Source organism: Salvelinus sp. IW2-2015, linkage group LG23 (assembly GCF_002910315.2).
Source record: "Salvelinus sp. IW2-2015 linkage group LG23, ASM291031v2, whole genome shotgun sequence".
Taxonomy (NCBI): Eukaryota; Metazoa; Chordata; class Actinopteri; order Salmoniformes; family Salmonidae; genus Salvelinus; species Salvelinus sp. IW2-2015.
Window position 1 is genome coordinate 6,236,949 of NC_036863.1, and position 23,443 is coordinate 6,260,391.

General features: G+C 41.9%; 1 protein-coding gene across 1 annotated transcript in view; it reads left to right on the plus strand.

Annotated features, from left to right (window-relative positions):
* The window catches only part of LOC111950476 (rap guanine nucleotide exchange factor 6), a 209,103-nt gene that overhangs the window by 1,666 nt on the left and 183,994 nt on the right, over window positions 1-23,443 (plus strand). The window lies entirely within an intron of this gene.

The window sequence follows — 23,443 nt, forward strand, 5'->3', positions numbered from 1 at the left end:
CAGCCTGGAATCTCACCAGGGTGTCTGTAGTGACTTCTCTAGCGCTGAGATGCAGTGGCTTAGACCACTGCACCACTCAGGAGCCCCAMGTACTCTTTGAACTTTTTCAGAAAGTGAGTACATAATACAAAGTGACAACAAACTCTAACAATCATGTTTTGGTCCTCAAACATAAACAAACAGTGGTTTAAAAAGTACTATTGAGGAGGGTAAGTTCGATGTCCTGTTAGTGATATGAATGGAAATGTGTTGCTTTTTAGTACTGGTTACCTTGTAGGCCGAGAGAGGCATTGCATGCTTTGTTGTCAGATGTTGGGCTTTGTGTGTGATATTTATGCTGCAGGWATGGGCGGTGTCCCAAATGGTGCCCTTTCCCATACATAATGCTCTATGGCCCCTGGTCAAAAGTAGTGCACTATGTAGGAAATAGGGTGCCATTTGGGGGCCCACATGATGTCCTGACTTTCCAGTTAATCATCCCCCTCTATCCGCTGTGCCAGTAGAAATGCATGATTTACTATGCTGCTATTGAGTATAGCATGGATATCAGACATTTTTATAGCAGTCCACACCAACTTTTCAAAGTTCTCCTAGCAACAGGCACTGGATGATGGAGCTCATCACACTGGTTTATTTTATAGACATGAGTGTGGTGGACGTTTTACTCTGGGAATTGGAAGTGTCTCYGTTTGAGCTGGATCTCCCTGGGTTCCCCAAATACAGATAAAAAAAAAGGTTTTTCCTTCTGGTTGCCTTTTAGTTTAATAACCATGTGTTGTTGTTCAGGAGATTGTGTGGTCCATCCATGCCTAAGGGTAGGGAGTCCTATTGGGCACATCCTTTTTTAATGCCCCCATGAGAGGCTAAACCTTTCTTAAATGGTAAGGTCTCTGGATTCTACCACACAGAAAAGCACTGATGTGATTCTGTTGTAGAAAAAAAAAGAGACTTATCACCTGGTTTATCATGTCTGTGCACCAATTTAATTAGTTATTTGTTCATTTTAGGATAACAATTTTTCCTTCACCATAATAGGCCCAGCAAGTTGTCAGCAGCATTGCTAAGTGGTGTGTCTCATTGTATGGTTCTTGCTAAAGCTGCTTAGGAATGAGGCTTTTACATCTGAGACAACTTGCCGTGACAATTCATATGGAGAAAAAAAATCAGGACTGCATATTCAACAGTACTAACCCATAATTTTTCAGCAATAAAACAGAGGCCTCTCTTTCGCAATGTGAAGTTGATGCCTTTGGTGTGACGTATTTCACTCATCCATTGACTAGTTGAGGTGGAACATATAGGTCACAGCTGCCTGTGAGAATGAGAGCGCAGAAGGTGTGAGTTTGGAACATACACCTACTTCATAAAACTAGGCTCATATCCAGTACTTGGACTTAACCAACTGAATGACAAGAGTAGCCTAATGATAGTCTTATACGTTATCTCTGATGTCATTGATTTGCAAATGCCACTCATCTTGTCAACAAATACTCATACACCTCGATCATACTGACAGTGTAATTGCATTTTGGGACACCAGAAGTACATTAATTTCCAATGGAACGATGCGTTTGCGTTGAAGAGTCTGTTGCAGTGCGTTCTGTGTGGTGCATACGTTGGATTTATTAAAGGTTCAGCTTCCAACAGGACAACAACCCTAAGCACACAGCCAAGACAACGCAGGAGTGGCTTCGAGACAAGTCTCTGAATGTCCTCGAGTGGCCCAGCCAGAGCCCAGATTTGAACCAGACCGAACATCTCTGGAGTAGAGGTCGACCGATTGAAATCGGCCAGGCCGATTTAAGTTTTTATAACAATCGGTAATCTGCCTTTTTGGACACCGATTATGGCCGATTACATTGCAATCCACGAGGAGACTGCATAGCAGGCTGACCACCTGTTACGCGAGTGCAGCGTCAAAAGGAGCCAAGGTAAGTTGCTAGCTAGCATTAACCTTATCTTAAGAAAAACAATCAATCAATCTTCACAATCACTAGTTATCTACATATGGTTGATGATATTACTAGGTTAACTAGCTTGTCCTGCGTTGCATATAATCCAAGCGGTGCCTGTTAATTTATCATCGAATCACAGCCTACTTCAACTTCGCCAAACGGGTGATGATTTAACAAAAGAACATTCGTGAAAAAAGCACAATCGTYGCACWAATGTGCCTAACCATAAACATCAATGCCTTCATTAAAATCAATACACAGAAGTATATATAATTTTAAACCTGCATATTTAGTTAAAAGAAATGCATGTTAGCAGGCAATATTAAATAGGGAAATTGTGTCACTTCTCTTGCGTTCAGTGCAAGCAGAGTCAGGGTAAATGCAGCAGTTTGGGCCACCTGGCTCGTTGCGAACTGTGTGAAGACCATTTCTTCCTAACAAAGACCGTAATTAATTTGCCAGAATGTTACATAATTATGACATAACATTGAAGGTTGTGCAATGTAACAGCAATATTTAGACTTAGGGTTGCCACCCGTTAGTTAAAATACGGAAAGGTTCCATAGGCTCATATTTCTGTGTTTATTATGTTATAATTAAGTCTATGACTTGATATTTGATAGAGCAGGCTGACTGAGCGGTGGTAGGCAGCAGCAGGCTCGTAAGCATTCATTCMWACAGCACTTTACTGYGTTTGCCAGCAGCTCTTAGCAATGCTTGATTCATAGCTCTGTTTATGACTTCTAGCCTATCAACTCCTGAGATTAGGCTGGCAATACTGAAGTGCCTATTAGAACATCCAATAGTCAAAGGTATATGAAATACAAATGGTATAGAGGGAAATAGTTGATGCGTCATATTTCCTATAATAACTACAACCTAAAACTTCTTAACTGGGAATATTGAAGACCCATGTTAAAAGGAACCACCAGCTTTCATATGTTCTCATGTTTTGAGCAAGGAACTTAAACGTTAGCTTTTTTAYATGGCACATATTGCACTTTTACTTTTCTCTTCATCACTGTGTTTTTGCATTATTTAAACCAAATTGAACATGTTTCATTCTTTATTTGAGATTTTTTWAAATTTATTTTATGTATTATATTAAGTTAAAATAAAAGTGTTCATTGTTAATTCAGTATTTTTGTATTTGTCATTATTACATATATAAAAATCTCGGTATCGGCTTTTTTTGGTCAGCGTTGAAAAGTCAGTCGGTCGACCTCTACTTTGGAGAGATCTGAAAATAGCTGTGCAGCGACGCTCCCCATCCAACCTGTCAGAACTTGAGAGAATCTGCAGAGAAGAATGGGAGAAACTCCCCAAATACAGGTGTGCCAAGCTTGTATACAGGTGTGCCATACCTGAGACTTGAGGCTGTAATCGCTGCCAAAGGTGCTTCAACAAAGTACCGAGTAAAGAATCTGAATTTACTTATGTAAATGTTATATTTAATTAATTAATTAATTTAATAAATTAGCAACATTTTCTAAAAACCTGTTTTTGTTTTGTCATTATGGGGCATTGTGTGTAGATGGAGGGGAACAAAAAATATTTATATGTGGAAAAAGTCAAGGGGTCTGAATACTTTCCTAATGCACTGTATTTGTCAGGTTAGAATCTTCAGTGTTCAGGGGAGATCTTGACAGCATCAGAGTTACTTGTCAATAAGGCTATTCAAATAATATTTTGTAACTTTGTCAGAATTACATGGCCAGTATTGAATATAGGAGRATACTAGCCAATTTTGAGAGCTTGATAGAGAGTTTTACAACAGTATGCAGCATTGGTTTCTTCAACTGTGCACCCGTATCAACTGTGTTGGCCATTTTCGGTTATATACGAGAGCCGGTGGATGTTTTTTTTAGGACATGACATTAATGCATGCTAATAGTTAGCCAATTCAAAACAGTGTAGTTTGGCTGGTTATCTAGTTATACAACAGACTATCATTATTTTCCCTACTGTGCTAATCGTTCGCTCGCTCGCCTCTGGCAACAGACCACTGGCACACTCAGGTGATGCACACACCATGAATTTTATATGATTTTCATTGCTATCCAAAAATGAGCTGTAACTGGGCAAATATCTCGCTAGCAATTATTATCAACAAATGTGCAAATGCTGCTCGCTTTGATCTCAAAAATGCATCTTGTGACTGACTGCATGATTTGAAAGACTGCTCGTGCCTGTCAATGCAGGCCTACAATAGTTATAACCCGATGCGCTGTGCAGAGATTGGGAGGGACAGTGAGCAAAACRTCGCATCTGGAAGACACTTTGCTCAAACAGTTTGWYTYWYKTSCSCTKRSYMAGSGSAMRWRARWCAATGTCGAGGCCTGTATATGTTCTTGTACGGTCTCTGGAGGGACTCTGTGAGTAAACACGGCCTGCTTGTGACCTGGGATCCTGAAAGCACWCCTTGTAGGCTAATAAAATCCCCATGGTTCAGATCAAGCAAACTAATTAGAGGGTCAGTTTAGAAGGCTTGAAATTGAAGCCAGTGAGTCAAGTCACTGATTGTGCAGTGGCAGACCTATGCAGCTGGCTGCAGGTTCAAACGTTATAGCCTATAGGTTCCAAATAAACTTACACCACCAACTAGACCACTACGTCTCATCCACAGGATCTCAATGACGTCAAACTCTCTGGTTTATCAGCTGCTGCTGCTTCTAAAGCTTATTTGTATTGGTACAAGACAAGCTAATATTTCAAGCCTGTACTGGCTGTTTGGTGTGAAGTAGAGGGCTGCATTCACCTGCGGGTCCCGACAGAGATCATTGCAGCGCAAGTCAGCATTTTTCATGCTGCGGGTGGTCAGATCAGACAACTTTGGGATTAAAATATTTTTGTTTTCACGTAGGTTATTTGGAAATGGTCATCTTTCTGCTTTGTTATGCGTTAGCCTACCTGTTGTATTAGAAGCACTTCATTGTCGCATTATTCACACTGAATTCGCTGCTTCATCTTCAGTAGCCTACCTCTCCTCTCCTAGTTGGGCGTGCAAGATAAAGTGCGCCGAAGACATCACAACTATGAAATAACACATGGAATCACGTAGTAACCAAAAAAGTGTTAAACAAATCCWAAATATATTTCATAGCCACCCTTTGCCTTGATGACAGTTTTGCACACTCTTGGCATTCTCTCAACCAGCTTCATTAGGTAGTCACCTGGAATGCATTTCAATTAACAGGTGTGCCTTAAGTTCATTTGTGGAATTTATTTCCTACTTAATGCATTTGAGCCAATCAGTTGCGTTGTGACAAGGTAGGCGTGGTATACAGAATATAGTCCTATTTGGTAAAAGACCAAGTCCATATTATGGCAAGAACCGCTCAAATAGAAACGACAGACCATCATTACTTTAAGGAATGAAGGTCAGTCAATACAGAACATTTCAAGAACTAGGAAAGTTTCTTCAAGTACAGTCGCAAAAACCATCAAGCGCTATGATGGAACTGGCTCTCTTGAGGACCACCACAGGAAAGGAAGACCCAGAGTTACCTCTGCTGCAGAGGATAAGTTCWTTAGAGTTTTCCAGMCTCACAAATAAATGCTTCACATAGTTCAAGTAACAGACACATCAACTGTTTAGAGGAGACTGTGTGAATCAGGCCTTTGTGGTTGAATTGCTGCAAAGAAACCACTACTAAAGGACACCAATAAKAAGAGACTTGCTTGGGCCAAGAAACACGAGCAATGGACTTTAGACTGGTGGAAATCTGTCTTTTGGTTTGTTGATTCCAAATGTGATTTTTGGTTCCAACCACCGTGTCTTTGTGAGACGCGGAGTAGGTGAACGGATGATCTCCACATGTTGTTCCCACRGTGAAGCATGGAGGAGGAGGTGTGATGGTCTGGGGGTGCTTTGCTGGTGACACTGTCTGTGATTTATTTAGAATTCAAGGCACACTTAACCAGCATGGCTACCACAGCATTCTGCAGCGATACGCCGTCCCATCTGGTTTGCACTTAGTGGGACTATCATTTGTTTTTCAACAGGACAATGACCCAACACACCTCCAGGCTATGTAAGGGCTGTTTGACCMAGAAGGAGAGTGATGGAGTGCTGCATCAGATGACCTGGCCTCCACAATCACCCCACCTCAACTCAATTGAGATCGTATGGGATGAGTTGGACCGCAGAGTGAAGGAAAAGCTGCCAACAAGTGCTCAGCATATGTGGGAACTCCTTCAAGACTGTTGGAAATGAATTCTAAGCTGAGAGACTGCCAGAGTGTGCAAAGATGTCATCAAGGCAAAGGGTGGCTACTTTGAAGAATCTTTAACACTTTTTATTTACTACATGATGCTATAGGTGTTATTTCATAGTTGTATGTCTTCACTATTTTCTACATTTGTAGAATAGTAAAAAAAAAAAAGAGAAATCATTGAATGAGTAGGTGTGTCAACTTTTGACTGGTACTCTATGTATCTCAATTGAATAGAGTAGGCAGTTATTTTTTTAAATAAATATACTTCCTTAATTTGATTAGGCTATGGTTTAGAACATTGCAGAGAAATAAATATTGATCACCCATATTTGTCTRAAAATCGTCCCAATCTTAAAAGGTAGGCTGTAAAAYGTAGCTCAAGAGAAAGTGCAAGTCTCCAAATCTCTTCAACCTATGTCTATCCTATTGGCTGATATAGCCCAGTAATACTGAAAGCTTAATATAATGGTCCACGTGAGAATCTCTGGTAATTTAACCTATTTCTTAGGTTATTTTAGAGCATTTTGATATTGCCTATAGGGTGCAAAATTACTGAGAGCTGCGTCGTCACATATGTCTAAAATAACATTGTGGGACTGCGGTTGGGTTCAGGACCAGTTCTTGTGGTAGTGGGTGTGAGTCGGASRGAAAGCCAGCGGGTGTGGGCGGRTGCAGTATGAAAAGCTTTAGGCAGGAGCGGGATGAATGAATCATTCCCAAGCAGACTTCTAGTGTGAAGGCTGCCTGGCCTGAGTGTAAAGCAGCATTCCATGCAGGACTCTGGGCATGAAGAGGCATATTCTCTCAGAGCCACTTTACTGATAGTGAAAGCAGACGCTGCAGGCCACTCTGAAGTAGGAAGGCTACACTAGTCACAAAGGTCAACGTTTCACTGTGGTAGAGCAATGGGAATTTTTGTAGAATTCCTGAAAAGAACACGTCCTGAAAATAAATGTTATTTTAAGAAGGGCATGTGTCCAACCCCCCCCCCCCCCCCCCCCAAAAAAAAAAATCTGGATTCCCTTTCTTTAAAATCCCTTAGATGTAGAGGCCCCTGTGTGGTTCTGGTACCGGTTCCAACTGAAATTTTAGCTTATAAATTTAAAAAAACGTGGACACCGTTTATCGAAATGGCTTGCATTGAGTGGTAGCCAAGGTTCTCAAGGACATCGGAGTACAGGTATCCCCTTTCATTTTCTCCACCTGTGTGATGTAGGATGTGAAATYGGACACCACTTGAAGCTGGGAAATTCGCTCCTCTGACTGTCCAACTCCTGGCTGAACCCTATGTCACAGACACTGACAAAGCACATGCCTGCAATTCCTACATCCTGGCGCAGCAGGAGAGAGTGGTTTCGTCACTCTGGCCCACTGCAATTGATTTATAGGGAAGTAATCTAAAATAATTCGAATATTTAAAAAAAAAACATGTTTGTCATAGACGTACAAKATTAATAYGAGATGAAMGGTGAGTTCCTAACGAGTTCAGGAAGCCAAGCCAGAGCTCGGTGTGACCCTCACAGCGGTGGGGACAGACCTTTTGATCAAGAGAGACCTTTTGAAAATATGCACATTTTCTCTACCACTAAGCATACAAAYATGTATTTTACAGTTCTAAGGAAGGTGAAATCTTAGCTAGTCGTTTTTATGATTTGATTATACTATATTTAGAAAGCATAAGTMATTTCAAGCCTTATCCATACAGTTTTGTTGAATAAACTCATTTTTATYATATTTGTACTATGTATTTGAGCTTGTCTTCAATAACAATTTTTAGCAGAAAGGTGAGATTTTAAACCTTTCTTTGAGTACACAGCATTACTAGTTATTGTTTATGGCCCTTTTTCATGATAATTACTTTTGAGGATGATGTAGATTGCATTTAACTGGTTAAAGAGTGACATTGTTTTTTAATGTTTGCCTCTTATTGCTCTTATCTCTCTATAGGGACTACCGGAAGTAGACTACAAACTCTTGGGTTAAAACTGTCGCCATGGTAGTCCTTATGAAAGTGTATTTATTATCTTGCTAAACTGGTCTGGAATCCCTGTCTGCATCAGTTTTAACTCTCCTCTGGGTGAGATTTATTTATTTATACACTGCTCAAAAAAATAAAGGGAACACTAAAATAACACATCCTAGATCTGAATGAATGAAATATTCTTATTAAATACTTTTTTCTTTACATAGTTGAATGTGCTGCAACAAAATCACACACAAATATTCAATGGAAATAAATTTATCAACCCATGGAGGTCTGGATTTGGATCACACTCAAAATTAAAGTGGAAAACCACACTACAGGCTGATCCAACTTTGATGTAATGTCCTTAAAACAAGTCAAAATGAGGCTCAGTAGTGTGTTGGCCTCCACGTGCCTGTATGACCTCCCTACAATGCCTGGGCATGCTCCTGATGAGGTGGCGGATGGTCTCCTGAGGGATCTCCTCCAGACCTGGACTAAAGCATCCGCCAACTCCTGGACAGTCTGTGGTGCAACGTGGCGTTGGTGGATGGAGCGAGACATGATGTCCCAGATGTGCTCAATTGGATTCAGTTCTGGGGAAAGGGCGGGCCAGTCCATAGCATCAATGCCTTCCTCTTGCAGGAACTGCTGACACACTCCAGCCACATGAGGTCTAGCATTGTCTTGCATTAGGAGGAACCCAGGGCCAACCGCACCAGCATATGGTCTCACAAGGGGTCTGAGGATCTCATCTCGGTACCTAATGGCAGTCAGGCTACCTCTGGCGAGCACATGGAGGCGGTGCGGCCCCCAAAGAAATGCCACCCCACACCATGACTGACCCACCGCCAAACCGGTCATGCTGGAGGATGTTGCAGCAGCAGAATGTTCTCCACGGCGTCTCCAGACTCTGTCACATGTGCTCAGTGTGAACCTGTTTCATCTGTGAAGAGCACAGGGCGCCAGTGGCGAATTTGCCAATCTTGGTGTTCTCTGGCAAATGCCAAAAGTCCTGCACGGTGTTGGCTGTAAGCACAACCCCCACCTGTGGACGCGGGCCCTCATACCACCCTCATGGAGTCTGTTTCTGACCGTTTGAGCAGACACATGCACATTTGTGGCCTGCTGGAGGTCATTTGCAGGGCTCTGGCAGTGCACCTCCTTGCACAAAGGCGGAGGTAGCGGTCCTGCTGCTGGGTTGTTGCCCTCCTACGGCCTCCTCCACGTCTCCTGATGTACTGGCCTGTCTCCTGGTAGCGCCTCCATGCTCTGGACACTACGCTGACAGACACAGCAAACCTTCTTGCCACAGCTCGCATTGATGTGCCATCCTGGATGAACTGCACTACCTGAGCCACTTGTGTGGGTTGTAGACTTCGTCTCATGCTACCACTAGGTGAAAGCACCGCCAGCATTCAAAAGTGAAACCAAAACATCAGCCAGGAAGCATAGGAACTGAGAAGTGGTCTGTGGTCACCACCTGCAGAACCACTCCTTTATTGGGGGTGTCTTGCTAATTGCCTATAATTTCCACCTGTTGTCTATTCCATTTGCACAATCAGTGTTGCTTCCTAAGTGGACAGTTTGATTTCACAGAAGTGTGATTGACTTGGAGTTACATTGTGTTGTTTAAGTGTTCCCTTTATTTTTTTGAGCAGTGTGTATATATAACGAAAAGCAGGCCTTGTAACCCCTCCTACTCTTTCAAGCCAGCTCAAATATCTAGCTAGGTTACAACCATCCTGCTTAGAAGCCATTGAGATGTAGTTTAACACAATAACATTCCACTCAACAGCCTTGCTAAGGTACAATAGAGAATGACCAGGAAAATGTGCTGTTTCTTTGAGTGTCTTTGGACAGAATAGTCTAGATTGGACTATGGTCATTCTCTTTTTTGCATTGCGTTCCCTGGTAAGAAGGTATGTACAAAAATAAATAAAAATAAAAAGTATAAACTCGTAATATAATCTGGCCAATTTGGAGTAGGACACTGCTCATGCAATTCGGCATAACAATCGCCGTTTCCTGACCTGATGAGCCATGCGGCCTTTATTTTCCCTAAGATTAAATATTGTCACTTTGTTTAAGGTGACATGTTTAGGGTAGATTTCCATATACTGTCATTGGTCAGTACCATTTTGTCAATGTGGAGCCCCCCCCCTGTTTATTGTACTATGGAAAAGTGGAGTCACCCAGTACAACAAAATACCTTATTGCAGTGAGTCTCACATTTTCCCTGACTTTGGTCTGGTCCTCTCTAAACACTGCTGTGGAAGCTGTGTTTAATTGCAAGGCTATGGCATCACCCACACATTATTTTGTCATCTCTTGAAGRCCATTTTCAGACACTAATACCGGCAGAACACAGATAAATATTTTTTAGAGGCATTGCTTCAAAACACGCGGATAAAAGACCTCACAACTTGACACGCCCACAGAATGTGCCAGATTCCAAACATTGCCTCTGCTGGGATTACTGGCGATTCCTCAGAGCACTAACATGAAAGAATGAAGCTGGACCTGAACTGACTGTTTGAAGCCCTGACACCGGCAACAAGAATGCAGCATGCACACCTACGGCATGCCAGGAATCTCAGCTGGTTCCCTGAAGTGCCCACCCCTCAGGCTGTAAACTCATTGTGATTTTTAAGTGTAGAGCCTCAAGTGGGCAACAAGGTGGAGGGGTTAGGAAGAGGGTCAGGAGGTGAGAAGTCATGTAGGAGATTTGTTTTTAATGACCGGCTCTCTCCTCCTCTCCCCATGCCTGTCAGCTTGAGGCCGCCGCTTAAATGGATGACTTGTTTAAATGGGGTTGGCCGTTTTATAGGTGTGGGAATCCAATTTTAGCTATGGATTGTCTGGCATCAGCACACGTTCCACACATGTAGGAGACCTGTAGAGAATTGTTCTAATTGTGTGTTGTTGGCAATGTATCTTTGGCTTATGTTATTAAGGTGTGCCTCAAGTTGAATGCAATGTCAAGTTTAAWGTGAACTGGAATGATTTTGCTAGTTTACCTAGTCTAATTTTACAAGGTTTAGGTGATATAACCGTAGCATCGTCTATCGGGATGATTGACAGACACCGTCGATGGTGACGACATAGGCTAAACCATTCTGTCACATGACTATTTGAACTTGACTGCTGCTGTGAAGTAAAGAATGGAGTCTCGCAGCGCACAGCAGGGCAGCACACAAGTGACATTCCCAGTCATTTCAATATTCGTATTTGCTATAGCCTATTTCAATGAATGTTATATACAGAACGCTAGAGAAGCTTGGCCCCAGTGATRTACTGGGCCGTCTGCAGAAACCCTCTGTAGTGCAAACGGCCCAGTGGGACCAAGCTTCCTGCCATCGTACCCCCTGTATATTGCCTCGTTATTCTTATTGTGTTACTTTTTATTATTACTTTTTATTTTAGTCTACATGGTAAATGTTTTCTTCTTGAACTGCACTGTTGGTTAAGGGCTTGTAAGTAAGCATTTCACGGTAAAGTCTACATTTGTTGTATTCGGCGCATGTGACAAAGTTTGATTCGATGTAGGCCAGACAGCAGATAATTTCAACATAGCAACTCAAAATGTCCAGTTAGAAAATATTGTTTCTCTCTGTCGATGCATAGGCTTAAGCTTAATCCTATAATTTGTTTTTAATATATCTCGGATACTCCAGTGTTAATTTGTCAACAATAAGAAAAATACTCGTCAACGACCTATTTTTCCTGAYTAAAACTATGACGATAACGAGACGAGATGCCATTGGGGAAAAAACAATAACTATTACAAATTACTTTTCATTTTAGTCTGCAGAAATGTGACGAGAATTCCAACTAAGACTAATGGACATTTTGATTTGACATGAAGCTCCTTTTTATCCGTTTTGTCCAATCCTACGCATTCAATGCAGAGTATTTCATGCAATCCTCTCATTGGCAGAATTGACATCTTTCAGTTGCGCTGTCTGATCTGATCTGCCCGGCTCTCCCACACAGCTTCCAGGCGGTCACTTCAGTCACTGATTCGAAGCCAGGACACTTGACTTGTAACTAACCTCAACTAGAAACAATGTTTACCTATTTTTGCTTTGCTTAAATCAAAGCTCCATTTTCCCATGTGCGCTGTAATTTATTCATCTGTGTTGCTGCTCTTGCGCCGCGGTCTGCAAATGCGAGTTGCGGTTGCTTTTTTCCAATGAGGAAAAACAAATGTTATTTGTTGAATATTAGGAATACAGTAATACTTTTTTTTCTTTCAAGGAAAGCACTATTATTTACCCCCTTGACAGTTATGTTGGGGAGAAAATCAGTGCTGTAAATTGTTTAACCTGTAGCCAAGACTTTATAGCCTATATGGTTAATTATGGCTGGCATTGGTTACAATCTGCCACAATATCTATGTTGCTAATGTAACAGTATAACTTTAGTACGTCCCCTCGCCCCGACCCGGGCGCGAACCAGGGACCCTCTGCACACATCAACAACAGTCGCCCACGAAGCGTCGTTACCCATCGCTCCACAAAAGCCGCGGCCCTTGCAGAGCAAGGGGAAACCCTACTTAAGTCTCAGAGCAAGTGACGTAACTGATTGAAACGCTACTAGCGCGTACCCGCTAACTAGCTAGCCATTTCACATCCGTTACACTAAGTAAGCTATACAAGGTGAAAGTAGGCCATGTCCAACTAGGCCATCTGAATTTACACATGACGGAAGTTAGATGTAGCATAAATATAGATTATTTAGTATAATTTTTTTTACTGACTATTATGTGACTAAAATGGCTGTGACTAAAATTGTCACGTTTTGATCAATTGATAATAACTAAAACTAACACTGAAGGAATTGACTAAAATGTGACGAAGACTAAAAGGTAAGCCTATCTGTCAAAATTACCACTGGGACATTCCTTAACATTCTTAGCTGTTTAAAAAATAAATGGCTATATTCCCAACATTTTTGTGGCCCTCTTTCTGCAATTTCCTGCAATTCTACAAATTTTTCCATGGGGAGGGCCATGAGAGAAAATCGGTCTTCTCACAAACATCTGTAGCGTTCGAACGGTTTGCCCTACTTGTGGGGAGACGTTCACGAACACAATGGTGTTCTCATTTTGCTCTACGRCCCCCACAAGTGGCACTCGTCTGAAGGTGACCAATACAAACAAATGTGAAGTACGGAGGTAGTTTAGTGCCCAAAAAACATATTTCCTGAGCTTTCTTATGTCTCCTAGATTTAGGACAGACGCTTCAAAACCCTATTCCTTAGGATTTCTTTTTTGTTGTTGACATTTATGAATGTGTTACTCATTGTGTTTATATAGGCTATAGTAGTAAAGGCCAAATTCAATATTTTATCAAATACATWAAAAAAATTGTTGATACCTAAAGGGTCCTAAAATTCTAAATCAAATAGTTAAATGAACCCTCCCCCAACAGACTTTTAGAGATTAAATATAGTTTTCTGCAATTCTACCAATTTTACCATAGCATAAGAACACAGCATACACAATCTGAGTGACTCAAAAATAACAAAAGTCAGGGAGGATTAAAAATTAAAAAAAATGGATGTCTAGTTTTTATTTAGGTGGTTGTTAGTTCTCAAAGATCTTAAGTATATGTTAGTGTGATGATATAGGTAAAAACATAAGGTAGCCATGGGACTAATAATGAGAGAAGACAAACAATATCAATAGCCTATAGAAACATTTTAATGCCAACTTTTTAATTAAGTTTAAGCTTAAAATGATCCATACGGCAGGAAAATGCAAGGTTGAAAACCAAATGGCCAATAATAACCTATCCTCCGACTAGGCCTAACCATAAAAGCTTTAAGACAAGGTAAAGTTATGAACAGTAGCTTATTTCCCAAATATTCTAGCCTAAGAAGGTGTCCTAATGTTGCTGCTGTAAAAATGAAGAAGAATGAAAGTCTACAGCATATTCTCATAGACTATTCTTTATGAGAGATCCAACAAACCAATATATTTATTTACTATTTTATGAGGCAAATAAAAATAATCATTAGCCAATTCTGAAGACTATAGACAGGTTATACATCACAGGATAGATGGAAGCAAACTCACTAAGGTAAAACATCCTGTTCCTCATCAGACTGTCTATGCTCCATTGTGCGCGCCACACACAACCTTTTCCATGATGAAGTTCCACCAGAAAGGAATATTAGAAAAGATTTGCCTGCACTTAGCGTCTCTGCCCAGGCTTTCAACAACATTATCTTTCATCATGATTCATCCTGTTGTAGCATTCATGTACCATCATATCAATTTTTTGGGGGTACATAATCACGATAGGACAGCGGCTGACATTGCCCAACCCTAAACCCAACTACAGCATGTTCAGACGTATTGTGAAAGTCCACACAAATATCTGTCCGCCTGCCCTTTGACACATAGTCAAGGACTACTTACACTCATTTATTGCCCAATGATTGTTACCATTTCATCCTGTTCTTATCAGACAACAGCAGCACACACTAACAGCAGCCAGCGGCATGCTTTGTCTCTCCTGGCTCAGAGGCTCTGCACATGCTGTGTGAGTTCAGGTCTGTTACAGGCCTCCACTGGGCTCCTGTCACAATGGAGCTCATTGTAATCACCTCCACCCCCTCCTTGTCTAGTTGAAGGGCTGCTGGATGGCAGCATGGCAGCAGCAGGGAGGGTCATGTGCATTCCATTGAGGTCTTATTATATATATATTTTTAATTTAACCTTTTTTCAACTAGGCAAGTCGGTTAAGAACAAGTTCTTATTTACAATGACTGCCTACCCCTGCCAAACCCGGACGACACTGGGCCAATTGTGAGCCGCCCTACGGGACTCCCAATCACTGCYGAATGTGATTCAGCATGGATTCAAACCAGGGACTGTAGTGACGCCTCTTGCACTGAGATGCAGTGCCTTAGACCGCTGCGCCACTCCGGAGCCCTATGCGCTCAACCTGTTGCTATGGGCCACATAGAGCGTGTGAAATTATAAATGTGTGTGTGGAAAAGATAATTGACCTATTTTTAAATAATATAATCTCCGAGATAACAATCACCCAAAAAAACTGGATAGGGAGAATTGAAAATTCCCAAAACAATGAATTTATCAATATTCATTTTGTTATCATGTTTGAGCAAAAGAACACAACATTATCCATGGTAAAATGCATAGAATTACAGGGAACTAGCTTTTCAAACAGCAAAATTCTCTCCGTTCCATTGCAGAATATGTTGAATTGCAGGAAATAAGCGTTAAAACTGCAACGTTTTCTCTCAGCTGCATGGCAAAATGTATAGAACTGTAGGAAATTTGCTTTAAAATTGAAAAATAAAATCTTAGCGCAATGGAGGAGAAAACCCTGTTCTTAGTGGTTGAACTTCTATCAGTCCTGCTCGGGGAATGTTTTGTGTGGGACTGGAAACAAAAGGGCAGCAGGCTACAGAAGCACTCAAGTTCAATCTGTTGCTTAGTGTGTTCCTTCTCAGTACACCAAAGGCTGTCCCCCTGATAAGATGCCATTCCCCCGGGGCTACAGACATGTTAATGCTGCCGAGGTGATAAGTGACTCTGTAGTCACCATCATGGKAGCCATGTTCAGCCAACATGCCTTCTGATTTCCCATGATGCAAATGTATTCAAACTGGGGTATGTGGTTGAGGGCTTTTTCTCTATCTTTGAGCCAATCCCTGATGTGCCATCCTTTATAATATCACAGCCTTTTAAGTATCCATTTCAGTGTATTTAATATCCGCCAGCCAATACACTGCTGTCTGGAAAATGTTACTGTACATGACTCATTGTTGAACAGCAGAGTCAGTATGTGATAAAACACTGCTTGCCTGTTGAGTTGCCTTTGACACCTAGCTAGGCTTTGCAGGCACCMTGTGGACTGAGACAAGGGAAAGCATGTAGGCCACAGCCTCACAGAACCTGCAGTTTGCCTGTGTCAGTGATCTATGTATTAGCCAGCTACAGTTTGTGTGTGTGTGTAAGCCCAGCTGCCCAGCCTCAAACATTGACTCTGGGCTGAGCTGGCAGCAGAGAGGCTACAGACTCATCACAGTGAGCTCAACACTGTATGCCCTTTACAACAACTACTTTGTTGTAGATGAACCACATTTTGTTTCTCCTACAAGTTGACTTCAAGGCTTGGGGATAGAGAAAGAAATGATCCGTAACATTTAGTTATTTTTAGAATATAGAGAAACCCGACAGGTTGTTCATAATTTAGATTATGACTTGGAGTTATTGGGATGCCAAAAACCTGAGGCTCCAAGTTGCTGTCATAACTTCGCTGTTCTCTTCAGTCTAAATACATTTCAAAACTTGGCTGGGTCTCTGTGAATTAGCTAGGTTACATAATGAGAACATTTTCTGGGGTTTCCATGACAACGGTAAGATTTTTTAGGGCTGGCTGGTGGAGAGATGGCAGCTGTACTGTAGTGTGGTGGGTGCAGCCAACTAGCATCCTCTCTTTTAGGGCTGGCTGGTGGAGAGATGGCAGCTGTACTGTAGTGTGGTGGGTGCAGCCAACTACCACCCTCTCTTTTAGGGCTGGCTGGAAGTGGAGAGATGGCAGCTGTACTGTAGTGTGGTGGTGCAGCCAACTACCACCCTCTCCTTTTAGGGCCTGGCTGGTGGAGAGATGGCAGCTGTACTGTAGTGTGGTGGTGCAGCCAACTACCACCCTCTCTTTTAGGGCTGGCTGGTGGAAAGATGCAGCTGTACTGTAGTTGTGGGGTGCAGCCAACTACCACCCTCTCTTTAGGGCTGGCTGGTCGAGTGCATGGCAGCTGTTACTGTAGTGTGGTGGGTGCAGCCAACTACCACCCTCTCTTTTAGGGCTGGCTGGTGGAAAGATGGCAGCTGTACTGTAGTGTGGTGGGTGCAGCCAACTAGGATCCTCTCTTTTAGGGCTGGCTGGTGGAGAGATGGCAGCTGTACTGTAGTGTGGTGGGTGCAGCCAACTAGGATCCTCTCTTTTCCATGATGCCTTATTACTAGCTGGGCTTTTTAGAAGCTCCGAGTTTTTGTTTTACAGACTTAAGAACTTGATCTAAGACCGACTTTATTTTTACTCCGTAAGGGACCGCGGGTTGAAAGTCTGGACTTCGGGGCCCGAGAAACCAGACTGCGCACTCCTAAAAGCTCCAGTATGTATGTAGGCCACTAAGGCTAGGCTAAGCACCCTTTGAATACATTAACGTTCAGTAGTATGGCAAAATGTAAGCGCTGTAGTCCTACCTGAAAGCCAAGCCTGATTTGACCCCTTGATGGAGCGCTAACAGCAGAGAGGATTACCAGAGCGCTATGACGCTTCATGATTTCATCCCACTTAAGACCGTTGGTCATATCTGACATTACAGGCACGCATGCGTCAAACCGTTAATGGAACCTCTTTTTTTTTTAAACAGAATTTAAGTCTCGACTAAGGATTGTAATTGTAGCGTACTGCTACTACAGCCTCTGGTTTTCGAGTTGTGATCTGAAATGCTCAGTTTCTCTGAACATATTGTTTTAGGGGGTTAAAGAGGCCATTGAGGTGAGAACGGTGGCCTAAATGGGTGCATGACTCTCTTCAGTTGGCCCTGCACTACAGTTAGTCTACAGACTAGTTTCTGCTTGGGCGTACTCCAGGCCTCAAATAATCTGTGTATTATCAAATGAGGTATAGAGAGTCTCCTGTTTTTCTGTCATGTTTAAGATGCCAGTATGAAACGTGAATGTATGCAGTCCTTCAGATGTTATTTCTTTACTGTTGACAGTACGTTTTAGAAGTCTATGTAAATGGATGTTTGTTCTGCAGGCTGAATGAGTGTGTTGTAGTTTTATGTACAATGCCCTCTCTGTAAGGCCTACATATTGTATATTTTAATGTAAGCTTTAAATACCATTTGATCTCTATTCTATAGACAGGGTTGTGCTTCTGTAGTGAGAAAGAGCTTAGTTGTAATTTTGCGCACGGTCATTTGAGGAGCAGGCAGCCTATGTGCCAGAAGGTGGCAGCAATACTGATCATGTTGTACATAAACAAAAGGAGATATAATTGGATTGTAGTTCAATTATATGATCAGTTGCAATATCATTGCTGCTGTCCTTTGCTGCTTTTATATAAGGATAATGCKGTTTTTTCAAAGGTATGGGTGGTTGAAGATTTTAAAGTTCTCTAAATAAGCTTTGTTGCACAATTAAAGGTMAAATACACTGCATTTCAAACAGTTTAGAATAATCACATGAATTCAGGGCTTGTAAAATTATATGTAGGCTAAATAGAAGCCTTCCACAACCATAAGACCCACTAATAATATAATAGGCTTTTATTAGCTTTTTTTTTGCAATAATCATTGATCTGGCTTTAAAGTCTGTCTATGAAAATGCTATTTTTGTTAAACATTTAACCAAAACCATGCACATTGTATATCCACTAATAATGACCAACTTCTTGTAGCAGGCGTTCTAGAAAATGAACACAGTTCTCATAAACAATCTCTCAAGCACAAGCCCACGTGCTAGTGAGTAGCTAGCTAATCTTTATTTCAAGTCTAGMCAACCTGCTTGCTAACAAGGTAGAACTGTTATGAATGGACCTTCCTGTCCGTCTCTGTCTGTTTGAACAACAGCCTGTTCACTGTTTAGATGTTRAAAWCAAGTGGCCTATTTGGATAAGAAGATACTTCTTCTTTTTCAGAATGACTTGCCAATTCCTTTAAATACATTTTTTTTTATGCTCATTGTACATTTATAAAACAGACTTGTCTGTGGCTAAAATGCTGCTAGTGACAGAAGCTGAGCTTTAGTTTTCCACAACATGTTAATTGATAMTCTCGTTTTAATAGGGTCTGTTCTACATTTTGGGAGTTGAGATATAGAAAGGGTATCGTTATTATGGTTAAGTTCTCGTCTATTACAGTAAAATGATGTCTCTAAGCATTTCGGGCGTCGATATGACAATTGTATTTATTTTTTGGGGGCCAAACCTCAAATGCAAATAGAGAGTTTAAACTTTTTGTTGTCAGAGAGGAAGAAATTATCTTTTGTCTTTGTTGTGAGTAGTGATGCACCGATATGACATTTTTGGCCGATACCAATAGACAATATAAWWWWWTKTTGCTGCCCTTTAAGAATTSTAGTACAGTTAAATAGTTAACACAYACATGGACGCAGCGGTCTAAGGCACTGCATCTCAGTGMAAGAGCCGTCACTACAGTCCCTGGTTATATTTCAGGCTGTATCACATCCGGCCATGATTGGGAGTCCCATAGGGCGGCGCACAATTGGCCCAGCGTTGTCCGGGTTTGGCCGCCATTGTAAATAAGAATCTGTTCTTAACTGACTTGCCTAGTTAAATAAAGGTTACACACCACACKGACCAAAAAGTTATTTTGTTGGCATGTACGTATGTCCCCATTACCAGTAAAAGCCAATCAAAACATTTATTTCACTTACTTGCTGTGCTGTTTCGTTGTTCATTTGTTGTTTCATTCTCAACCAGGATTTCTATGGAACGCTGTGGCGGTGTCAGAGGAAGCCCCTAAAAATTGTCCGACTCCAGCCACCCTAGTCTGTTCTCTGCTACCGCATGGCAAGCAGTACCAGAGTGCCAACTCTAGGACCAATAGGCTTTTAAACAACTTTAACCCCCAAGCCATAAGACTCCTGAACAGGTGAACAAATGGCTACTAGGACTCTTTGCACCCCCCACCSCCCCGACACCCAGAGAACTTGTGCACTACAGTGCTCTATGGGCCCTGATCAAAAGTAGTGCACCACATTTTGGAATGCAACCCCTGCGCTCCCCCGGGCCGACTCCCCCGGCCGACTCACCTGGTCTCAGGAAGAATAATACAGTTTTAGTAGCTTGAGAGCCATCAGTATACTACAGTTTGCTGCTGCTGCCAGTGTTTTCATGAGTTGTCTTATTCCTCCGAGTTGAAAGTGGGGCAGGCCTAGAACTATTTCCTACAGACAGTGCTGCAAATGAATCGTACTTTAGCGTGTGTTTTCAGGCCATTGTTTGGCATCTTCACATCCAATTCATTGGGGCTTGTTTTTTAAAGCCAGGTGGATGAAGAGGTCTATTTTTCAAAATGAGGTAATATAGTCTGTGAAAGTAGTTGAGGCTGGYCTGTTATCATATGGGTTATAGGAAGAAGACTGTGGCTGAGTACTTCTCCCAGCGGTTTCCTGGAAGACACTCTTAAGGAACACAGACAGATGACTCATCTTAGTAGATACCACATGGTCAGGAAATAGGCCTAGCCCAACATGTAAAGAATAGCAAACCTTAGAAAAGTACTAATTCCAGACAGGGCTGAACTATCAAAATGTATTGACCGYGTACACAGATATTATCGCAGGTGCAGCGAAATGCTTGCTAATTGACAACTGTATGAACAGAATGTGAATAGAAAAGGTGTGTACAGCAGTAGTTGTATAGGATGAGCCATGACTAGAATACAGTATCTATACATTGAACAAAAATAAATGAAACATGCAAAATYTAAAATATTTAATATTTTACAGTTCATATAAGGAAATKAATCAGTCAATTGAAATAAATTAGGCCTTAATATATGCATTTCACGACTGGGAATACAGATATGCATCTGTTGGTCACAGATACGGCAGGGTAGCCTGCCTGCYGTAGTGGTTAGAGTGTTGGACTAGTAACCGAGAAGGTTGCAAGATCTAATCCCCGAGCTGACAAGGTAAAAATCTGTCGTTCTGCCCCTGAACAAGGCAGTTAACCCACTGTTCCTAGGCCGTCATTGAAAATATGAATTTGTTCTTAACTGACTTACCTAGTTAAATAAAGGTAAAATAAGGTGTGGATCACAAAGCCAGTCAGAATCTGGTGGGACCACCATTTGCCTCGTGCAGCGTGACATATCTCCTTCGCGTAGAGTTGATCAGGCTGTTGATTGTGGAATGTTTTCCCCCTTCAATGGCTGTGCGAATTTGCTGGATATTGGCAGGAACTGGAACATGCACGTCAATCCAGAGCACCCCGCACATGGGTGACATGTCTGGTGAGAATGCAAGTCATGGAAGAATTGGGACATTTCCAGCTTCCAGTAATTGTGTACAGATCCTTGCGACATGGGGCTTGCGTTATCATGTGGTGATGGCGGCGGATGACTTAAGATAATGGGCCTCAGGATCTCGTCATGGTGTCTCTGCATTCACGTTGCCAATTGTGTTCRTTGTCCGTAGCTTATGCTGGCCCATACCATAACCCAACTGCCACCATGGAGCAACATTGACATCAGCAAACCGCTCGCCCATACAATGCCATACGCACTGTCTGCCATCTGACCGGTACAGTTGAAACCGGGATTCATCCGTGAAGAGCACACTTCTCCAGTGTGCCAGAGGCCATCAAAGGTGAGCAGTTTCCCACTGAAGTCGATTACGCACCGAACTCCAGTGAGGTCAAAACCCTGGTGAAACCGACGAGCACGTAGATGAGCTTCCCTGAGACGGTTTCTGACAGTTTTAACAGAAATRTTTCATTGTGGAAACCCACAGTTTCATCARCTGTCCGGGTGGCAGGTCTCAGACGACCCCGCATGTGAAGAAGCCGAATGCGGTCCTGGGCTGGCGTGGTTATACGTGGTCTGCGGTTTTGAGGGCGGTTGGACGTACTGCCAGATTCTCTAAAACAATGTTGGAGGTGGCTTATGGTAGAGAAATGAACATTCAATGATCTGGCAAAAGCTCTGGTGGACATTCCTGCAGTCAGTATGCCAATTGCACGCTCCCTCAACTTGAGACATCTATGGCATTGTGTTGTGACAAAAGTGCACATTTTCGTGGCCTGTTATTGTCCCCAGCACAATGTATTCCTGTGTAATGATTATTCTGCTCACTAACAAGGATGTAAACAACATTTGAGAGTAAGCTTTTTGTGCATATGGAACATTTCTGGGATCTTTTATTTCAGTTCATGAAACATTGGACCAACACGTTGTGTTTATTTTTGTGTACATATAAAGTGGGTAAAAGGGAATGTGAACTTTATTAAAGTGACCTGTGTTCAATGACTGGAATACAGTATATACACTGAGTATACCAAGCATTATGAACACCTTCATTATATTGAGTTGTACCCCTATTTTAAATCAAATTGACACCGGCCAATTGTTCGGGAGAAGAAAATAAATAGCGTGTGTTTATTTTTATTAGATGTTATGATTCTTATCACACACAGTCAACAGATACGGAGCCTAGTTTGAGTGAGAAATATGTCAGACAGTGTGAGAGTTGCTGCTACAGCTGTTCTTGCTGCTACAGCTGTTCTTGCTGCTGGAGTTAAACTTGCGTCTATAATCCCAATCATAATGCAAGAATTGTTAATGCAATCATTTGTTAAACAATTTTGATGGCCACGATAAATAGCAATTTTTTTTCTCTTCAGGGAATTAAAACGCGATACCCATCTGCCATTCAAGTGGCAAAGTGTGAAACCCAGGGTTGAAAGTAAGGCAGTACGATCCAGTACGGCGTCCTGGAAAAATAAAAAGTGGGTGTACACAGTACTGCCAAAAAAGAGGTTATTACACCATTATTTAACATTACCGCATGTCTTTTGGTTATCAAAATGCTTAACTTAATTAATCAAAACAGTAGCCTATCTTATTGGCACCAGCGGAGAACATCGGCCATATCCCCAGTGAGGTGCATATTCACTGTCGTCATCATTGGGTCAGTGACACTTTCGTTGGTTTTTGAACACTAATTTCCTCCCCCAGGTTAGATGGACGTCATATTGTATTTGTGTCCCACCTTTTCATACGCCGATTATACGGACCAGACTACATTGTTTTTATTGATCTGTTTGTCAGAGTCAGCAGAGTAGGCTACCTTGTMATTTTTGTTGTAGGCCTATTTATTAGATTTTTTTTATGCGTGAGTGCGCTTGTGTGTCCCGTACCGGTAAGAAATGAAATCTACTTTCACCCCTGGTGAAACGTAACGTTTTACTTCATAGTATGAGGCATGTCTTACCTTGCTTCAGAGTAGCAGAGACAAAATCTGTTTCTTTAACAGAATGACAAGCTGACCAATAGAATAGATACACGTTACAATGGGGGATAGTAGATTGACAGGCTAATGATGTTGGTTGTTACTAGTCTTGTTGGCTGAGGAAAAGTAAATGGGGACAGTTATTCTAACATCTTCAAAGTGTGTGTTGGAATTCGGTAAGAACCACTCACACAGTTGCCTGTTCTGTTAAGGTGAATTACCATCATCTAAATGTGATTTCTGACAGTATGAACACCGTGGGTGGACGCCCTAATCAGGT